Below are 8,855 nucleotides of genomic sequence, written 5' to 3'. Positions count from 1 at the left end.
TTTAATCCATCCCATTTATTAATTCTTGATTTTAATTCTTGTGCTATAAGAGTCTTATTAAAGAAGTAGGAGCCTAATTCAATACAATGGAGATTTGGGCCTTCTTTTTCTTCTATTAGGTGCAGGATCTCTGGTTTAATTCCTATGTCCTTGATCCACTTTGAGTTTTGTACATGGTGAGAAATAGAGGTTTAATTTCATTTTGTTGCATATGATTTCCAGCATCATTTGTTGAAGAGGCTATCTATTCTCCAATGTATGTTTTTTGGCATCTTTGTCTAAAATACGATAACTGTAATTATGTGGGTTAGTCCATACTAACCTGTACCATTGGTCTACTGATCTGTTTTGGTGCCAAATACCATGTTGTTTTTATTACTATTGCTCTGTAGTATAATTTAAGGTCTGGTGTAGTGATGCCAGCTACTTCACTCTTCTTGCTAAGGATTTCTTTAGGTATTCTGGGTGTCTTATTTTTCCAGATGAATTTTATGACTGCTTTTTTTTATTGCTATGAAGAAAGTCATAGGAATTTTGATTGGAATTGCATTAAATCTGTATAATGCTTTTGTAAGTATGGTCATTTTGACAATATTAATTCTGCCTATCCAAGAACAAGGGCAATCTTTCCATCTTCCAAGGTCTTCTTTAATTTCTTTCTTTAGCATTCTGTAGATTTTGTTGTAGAGGTCTTTCACTTTTTGGGTTAAGTTGATTACCAAGTATTTTATTTTATTTTTTGAGGCTATTTTAAATAGGGTAGTTTTCCTCATTTACATTTCAGAGGATTTGTCACTGATATACAGAAATGCTTTTAATTTAAAAGTGTTGGCAGGGAAAAAGGCACACTCCTACATTGCTGGTCAGACTGCAAAATGGTGCAGCCAAAATTGGAAGCTGTATGGAGATTCCTTGGAAAACTTGCATTGGAACCACCATTTGACCCACCTATCCCACTCCTTGGTCTATACCCAAAGGATTTAAAAACAGCATACTACAAGTACACAGCCACATCAATGTTTATTGCAGCACAATTCACAATTGCTAAACTGTGGAACCAACCTAGATGCCCTTCAGTAATTGAATGGATAAAGAAAATGTGATACACACACACACACACACAATGAAATATTATTCAGCAATAAAAGAGAATAAAACTATGGCTGCTTTTATGTGTCTGAATCACCCATGGGGGAAGAGAACACCATCTAACCTGAGGGTTTAGTAGTTAAGGATGTGACCACAAGGTGGCAGTCTACCCCAGCTGGTGCTGAATAAGTGGAGGGTTAATTGTAGTGGATTCTGAATAAAGAGGTTTATAGTAGAAGCAGAGCCTTGTCCTTATTGTTTGGGTAGACAATATGAGAAGCTGCTATAATTTTTACAGAAAGAAAGTGACAACCTGACAAGAAATAGCTCTCCTGGCTAGAGATATCAAGTCTGTCCAAAGGGAGAAACAATGGAGACATTGATTTATGCTTTATTCATATTCTTGTGGCTGCAACTGACCTGTGAGTTGAGGACTGGGGGATAATAGAGATTTTACTGGATATTATTTTGATGTCCATGGAGAAGACTTGCTTTATTCAGAGCTCCTTCATATCTTGTAGTAAAAGAAAATTCTAGAGAGCAATGACCTGACAACCCTCTCCTTTCTCTTTTTCTTTTTCGGGTGTCAGCCAAGGAGAGAAGGTGGAGCAGCACCCTTCTACCCTGAGTATCCAGGAGGGAGACAGTGCTATTATCAACTGTACTTACTCAGACAGTCGTTCATCTTACTTCCCTTGGTATAAGCAAGAAGCTGGAAAAGGTCCCCAGCATATTATAGACATTCTTTCAAATAAGGAGATAAATCACATCCAAAGATTCATTGTTGTGTTGGATAAGAGAGCCAAACACTTCTCCTTGAACATCACAGCCACCCAACCTGGAGACTCAGCTGTCCACTTCTGTGCAGCTGATGCATGATGCTTCCCAGACACCTCCAGCCTATACTCAAACCTACCACTGGGCTGAGCCCTACCTGCTTCCTTTTTTGCAAAGACCTTCCAGTATTGCATTTTCTATATTGTTATTTTGCAAGTGGAAACTAGCATATAGACAATAGAAGTATACAATGCATACAGTATGTTCAAGATTACCCAGAAAGCATCAGAACAATTTGTTAGCTGATAGTTCTTAACAGATTCTTATTTCTTTCCATTTTTATTGTACATATTTAAAGTACATAACATGATGGTTTGATATACATAAACATAGTGAAAATGAACAGCTATATGAGGTGATGTGAGATAAAGAGGGCAAGTTGTGGCACAGAACTTCATGCCCACTCTGGGCTCCTCACACCCAGGTGCCCTCACATCTTCAGCAATCCTAAACCTGCACATAATGCATTCTTCCAGGGAACTAATGATGTTTTGTTTTGCAATCTAGTTTTTAAAGATAACATTTGCTATTTTGACTTCTCTCCTATAAATATCCCTTTAGTACCAGTATCACAATCCTTGTCAGATATGGGCTACAGATGCTTTAGAGAATTATACTTGTTATTTTTCTTATTATAAAAAATTACATGGTAAACATAGAAAATATGTAAAATATAATATATGAAATTGCTTTTTCTGTGCCCTGATAAGTGTTGCTAATATTTAGTCAAAGCTTAAAATGCAGTAGATAGGTAGAATCATCAAGTTTGGAGATGTAAAATCTAAGGACTATGGATAATAAAATTGTTGAATAGATTTTTTAGCTACTGTCAAATGTACAAAAAGTTATATAAAATAATAGATATGTTAATTTGCTTCACTATATAACCACTTTACCACCTATATGTATCCTATAATATCCTGTTGTAAATCTTGAATATACTGTAAGGATTCTGTCTGTGGAAATGTACAAGGCAGCATTCCTCTGGTGAGCAAACTCCTGGGGGGCAACAGGTGCCCTGTTTTCCACACTTGGAATATTCTGCAGGTTTTCCCAGGAACTACTAAGATAACTAATACATGTGCAATGCCTAGCTGCTATGATAATGCCCTGCATGCAGAGGATCTCTGCTAGAGTCTTATCAGCTTTGACCTTGATCTCAGGTACTTAGCTCCTGGGAATAAAGGAATTATCTTGTTGGACAACCACAATGTCATACCAAGCTCTGCTGAACCTGAACCTTTCCACATAACAGTAACTTTAAACAACGGGCTTTCTTGAGAGCTACACAAAGCTCCTAATATTTCACATTGTCAACTGCAGTATGTAACTGAGAAAGAAGCAGCATAATGTTGCTAACTCTGTAACCTGCCTAATGTCACAATGAACAATAATGTGCTACTGATGCCAGTGACCAAATGTAACCTATTGATATAAATAAAGCTGGCAGCTCAGGCGAGCAGATTTTGTTTTGCCTCTGCACCTTGCCTCTGTCTCCTTTTGCTTTCCTTACAGTATACACAGAAAAATTAACTAAAAGAAGCATGATATTTATTTCTACTTATTTGTATCTTTCTTTCTTTGATGAAGTTCTATTGTTTTGAGATGATTAAATTTATTCCTATGCATTTAGCTTTTATTGCTCTTATAATTCTTTCTGGCATATGTGAGAAAATTTTTATATCTACCTTTTAACTACCATATTGAAAACTTACTACTAGATTACAATAATTTGGGTTAATGGTCTATTTACTGATAGCTTGCTACAGAGATTTCTGTTCTGAAAGTCTTCCATGTGCTGTGTTGTGCCAGAATGTGTGTGTTTCAAGAATCCTAGGTCAGTGCTAATCTTCTGTGAACTGTCTGCTTATGGAGACCCTCTGAAGAAGCTTAGTTGAAATCTTTTTTGTTTTTCTTTCTTTCTTTCTTTCTTTTTTTTTTTTTTTTTTGTACTGGGGGTTGAGCTCAGGGGCACTCAACTACCGAGCCACATCCCCAGCCATATTTCACTTTTTATTTAGAGACAGGGTCTTACTGAATTGCTTAGTGCCTTGCTTTTGCTGAAGCTGGCTTTGAACTTGTGCTCTTCCTGCCTCAGCCTCCCGAGCCACTGGGATTATAAGCACATGCCACCAAGCCTAGCTAGTTGAAATCATTAAAGTGAATTATATTTTAATTCTTGTCATTTAAGTATGAACAATGTGATACTAGTTCCTAAATGCAACTATGAGTCAATTGCTTGTACTTTATCCATTGAACTGGTAGTAAATATTTCCTAATGAGTTCATATCCATAAGACTCAGAGGAAGAATTTCTCTGGCACTGTTTTCAGAATACCAAGTCATCAGGTTTTAGTTCACATGATGACTGATTAAATAAGAGGCCAGGAAAGGCAAACTGTTAGCATGTTGATGACAGGGTTTATTGCATTTATTAAGTTTAAGAAAGCGTGCAGTATGCATGGCTTGGGATGTACATGTGTTTAGAAATGGCCAGTTCACAGCAAGACAACATATGACTTTGTGTGGGGGAAGACTGCAGGCCCAGGAGAGCCAAGGGTAATCACGGTTCATAGACCACAGGGCTTCAGGGGTATCTCATACAGCAACAAATGGGCAAATGAATGAACAGGCACTTTTCAAAAGAAGAAGTAGGAATGGCAAATAACTACATGAAAAAAAATGTAAACACATTTGGAACTAGGGAAATGCAATTTAAAATTATACTGACATTTCATCTCACTCTAGTCAGGATGGCAATCATCAGTATTATAAAAACAAATCCTAGTGGCTCAGGAGACAGAGGTAGGAGGATTTCAAGTTCAAAACTAGTCTAAGCAACTTAGCAAGACACTGTATTAAAAATTATATATATCTATGGGCTGGGAATGTGACTCAGTGGTTAAGCATCCTGGGGTTCAATCCCTGATCCCTCCCCCCCCACACCAAATTACAAAACAGTAAATATTGGTGAGAACGTGAAGAAAAGGGAACACACTGTAGAAACGTAAATTAACACAGCTGCTATGGAAATCACTAAGGAGGTTCCTAAGAAACTAAAAATAGAACTTCCATAAGATACAGCTATACTACTTCTGAGTACATAATGAAGGAACTAAAGTTAGCATACCATACAGATAACTAAATATCTAGCTTTATTCCACCACAATTCATAGTAGAAAGGTTATGGAATCAGCCTAGGTGCCATAATTGATAGATGAATAAAGAAAATGTGGTATACATACACAATGGAGCATCAGCCATAGGAAGAATGAAATCATATCATTTGCAGGAAAATGGATAGAACTGGAGATCATCATGTTAAATGGAATATACCAGACACAGAAAGGAAAATATTGCATACTTTCCCTCATGTGTGGAATATAGACAGAAAAGAGATAAATTAGATAAAAGGAAGAGGATCTGGGAGAAACGGGTAAGAGAGAGGATAATAGGGATTGGATATGATCAACATATTTTTTTTGCTTATAAAAATATGCCACAATGAAACACATTTATCTGTATAATTAAAATATACTGAAAAGATGCATGATGCAGTATTAATATCAGTTTTAATAATGCATTGGTTGTTTCTAAATTTTCAGAGGATAGAGAAGTGATGAAAAAAGTGACATTCCTGAGTTAAGGCAAAGCCTTGCATAATGGTCCTAGAAAATTATGCTTTATAGGAGTTGAAGTGCCACAGGCAATGAACACAAAATCAAATTGATTTTTTGTCCATCATGAGTACTGTGGCTTTCTTACAGGAGAGTGCTTCATATGTTCATATAACTCAAAAGAAATTTTTTTGTGAAGATAATGTTTTAGAAAATACAGGGAATGCAATTTTATAAAATCCTTTGGGAGATATTTAAATGATTCCACAGGACTGTATACTTGTTAATGTACCACCCATTAAGTTTTTAAAGAATTTTTTCATCCTAGGAAAGGAATGAATTGGACACATCCTCTGCTATGCTGGGAAAATTTTCCAACAGTGTTCATTTAATGTTGCACACTACATGTACCTACTGTGATGTGTTGTTCTGGGGACTTAAGCAAGCAGTCACCGGCAAACAGTTGACTTTTCTAGGAGGTCTTTCTGGCTTTGGTATATCTTGTCTCCATTCATAAAATATCAGTCTTTTGTAGTATTTCTTTACAAACATGGGCCCATATTTTCTGGATCAAGATGAAAATGTAGAACTTTTCCATGGATATTTCCTTATGTTGTATAAGAGATCCTTGCATAAAGACTTCAGTCAGAAAGGCATGTTTAATTTAGCATGATCATTTACATAAGTATTTACCACTCCCCACACCTGACCCCCAGCTTCTGTAGTGTCTCTTATACTTTGGGACATTGTCTTCACAAAACAATTTCTTTTGAGTTATATGAACACATGAAATAATCCATGAATTTGACTTTTCCTTTTTAATTGGTATACAGGAGAGACATAAGGTTAAGAAAAGGTTACAATGATTTAAACAAACTTAATTTTCTTCATAGTATTTTGAAGTTTTAAAGTATATTAAAACATATTAACTATCATATTACTTTTTCATATTTTGATATGTCTAAGAGGGAGTCACAAATGCAGCTACATGAATTAATTTTGCTTCTGCTCAGGTATTAGATTTTATGATACTTGAGTGGTTATTGTGTAACTTACCTGTCATGATCCCTGTTCAAAATTTAGCATGAGAGTGTCAAAATATTGATTGTGGAAATGGATACTTCTTGACTGACAGAAGTACAGTTGTGACCCTCCATTGAGTGAGAAGTGTAATGAAGCTGAATACTATAAGGAGAAATTAATTATACCTTATAGTTGATGGACCACCTGGTAGAAAAATATTGGTGTTTGAGAGCAGAACAGTTGTACTGTATGTGGTATCAGATTTAAGGGAGATTCCAGTACAAATCTGAGAATACTTCAACCAATCTAGACGAGAGTAACATTATTTTGAGAAGAGGATAAGCTTTGGCTACTGTATCACCAAGTAGGGATGAGAGGCATTGGTTTATTGTTGGCATTTTGTTGAGTAGTATCTTTAGGGAATGGCCTTGTCCTTTTTAGTAGTTCACCTGTTTATTTATTTATTATATCTTTTCATGTTTTTTATTGGTGCATTATAGTTGTACATGATGATGAGACTTGTTGTTACATATTTGTACATGTGCACAATATAACATTATAATTTGACCAATATAATTCCCTAGCCCTTCCCTCATCCCTCTCCTCATTACGACCCCTGGTCCTTTTCCTTGAATTGATCTCACTTTGATTTTCACAAGATCCCCACCCTTTACCTGTGTCTCCATTTTTTCCTTTCCAGCTTCCACATATGAAGGAAAACATGTAACCCTTGACTTTGAGTCTGGCTTATTTCACTTACTATAATGTTCTCAAGTTCCATCTATTTTCCTGCAAAAGACATAATTTCATTTTTCCTTATGGATTAATAAAACTCCATTGTGTATATGTATGTATGTATATATATATATATATATATATATATATATATATATATATACCACGTTTTCTTTACCCATTTATTTATTGATGGACACCTAGGCTGCAGGTTCAATAGTTGTTAAATTAAGAAGGGAGTCTGGGTTGGTGAGATTGCCAATCACACACACAGCAGTTTGACATGACTTCCTTTCCTGTTCTGGGGCAGCAGCAGCTTGGAGCTCAATAGTACCTCCCTCACCCTATCAGCCTGCCCACCCAGTACAGAGCCATGGAGTCAAAGAAGAATTTCTTCTGAAGGAATAAGGCAAACATGGTGCTGCCCAGACTGCTGAAACTGGTCATGGTGTCCATGTGGCTGGGTAGGAATGGTCCCTGTGGGAAGGGGCCTTTTTTGTGACCTAGAGATTGGGGGACAGGATAGCCTTAAAGGGACTTTGGGAGGGATGGTTAGCAGTGTGTAAAAGTGCACCTTCTTTTGTCCCAAGAGCTTGTCCCTCAACTTTCTGATTCTGTCCTTTTTCCTTCAGGATCCAGTTTTGCCCAGAAGGTGACTCAGGCCCAGCCAGCCATGTGGGTGCAAGAGAAGGAGGCTGTGAGCCTGCTCTGCTCCTATGATACCAGTACTGGAAGTTATGATCTCCTCTGGTACAAGCAGCCCAGCAGTGGGGAGATGGTCTTCCTCATCCTTCAGAACTCTTACAGCCAGCAAAATGCCACAGAAGGTCGCTACTCAGTGAATTTGCAGAAGGCAAGCAAATCCATCCAGCTTGTCATCTCAGCCTCACAGCTGGGGGACTCAGCGGTGTATTTCTGTGCACTGAGAGATAGATAGCACAGTGAAAGAACTGTTGGAGGCAGTTGTACAAAAAGCCAGGGTCTGCCTGAGACAGCCACCTGCTATAGGGACCAAGGCAGCTAATGCCACTTCAGACAGGAAGTGGCCAGGGTTGTGGTGGCTCCTGTCTGGGGTTGGAGGGAAAATACTTATTCTGAGGAAATTCTGCTCTCTTTGTTTCATTCAATAATACTCTCAGCAAATAGTTTATAGCAAATTTTATTGCCTTTTACAGCAAATCACTCCTTAGCAGTACAATTTGAAGAAATTCTTACACATTTATTTTTCAATATAAATATTGTATTATTTCATTTTCTTTGTGTTCAATAACTCTACATTAAAACAAGTGAAAAAGCAAATAAAACAAAAAACTTGTTGAAAGCAAAGTGAGGAATTACTTTAATGAATACATTAACAAATGAAGTATCAACTTATTAGTTATTTTTTTAATTCAGAAAAAGGCTAATTTATCAATTCATAAAGGACCTTTTATGTTCTTCAATTATTTTGAAGTCTCTTATCTGTATCTTCAGTTGAATTTATCTAAATTTATTCCTACAAATTCAGTTTCAACTGAATTTTTTATATATTAATTGTTGCTGATATCCCAAGTAC

The 8,855-nt window shown here is 36.6% G+C and overlaps 1 pseudogene; it reads left to right on the top strand.

The window, feature by feature from the left end:
- Nucleotides 1-7,616: 7,616 nt before the first annotated feature.
- Nucleotides 7,617-8,233, top strand: LOC124081423 (T cell receptor alpha variable 14/delta variable 4-like; annotated as a pseudogene).
- The last annotated feature ends 622 nt before the right edge of the window (nucleotides 8,234-8,855 follow it).

Source organism: Marmota monax, unplaced genomic scaffold (assembly GCF_021218885.2).
Source record: "Marmota monax isolate L192 unplaced genomic scaffold, Marmota_monax_Labrador192_F-V1.1 WCK01_AAM20220418_F8-fsc00586, whole genome shotgun sequence".
In the NCBI taxonomy this organism is placed as follows: domain Eukaryota; kingdom Metazoa; phylum Chordata; class Mammalia; order Rodentia; family Sciuridae; genus Marmota; species Marmota monax.
The sequence above is the reverse complement of the archived record's forward strand: the minus strand, read 5'-3'. Positions and strand labels throughout refer to the sequence as shown.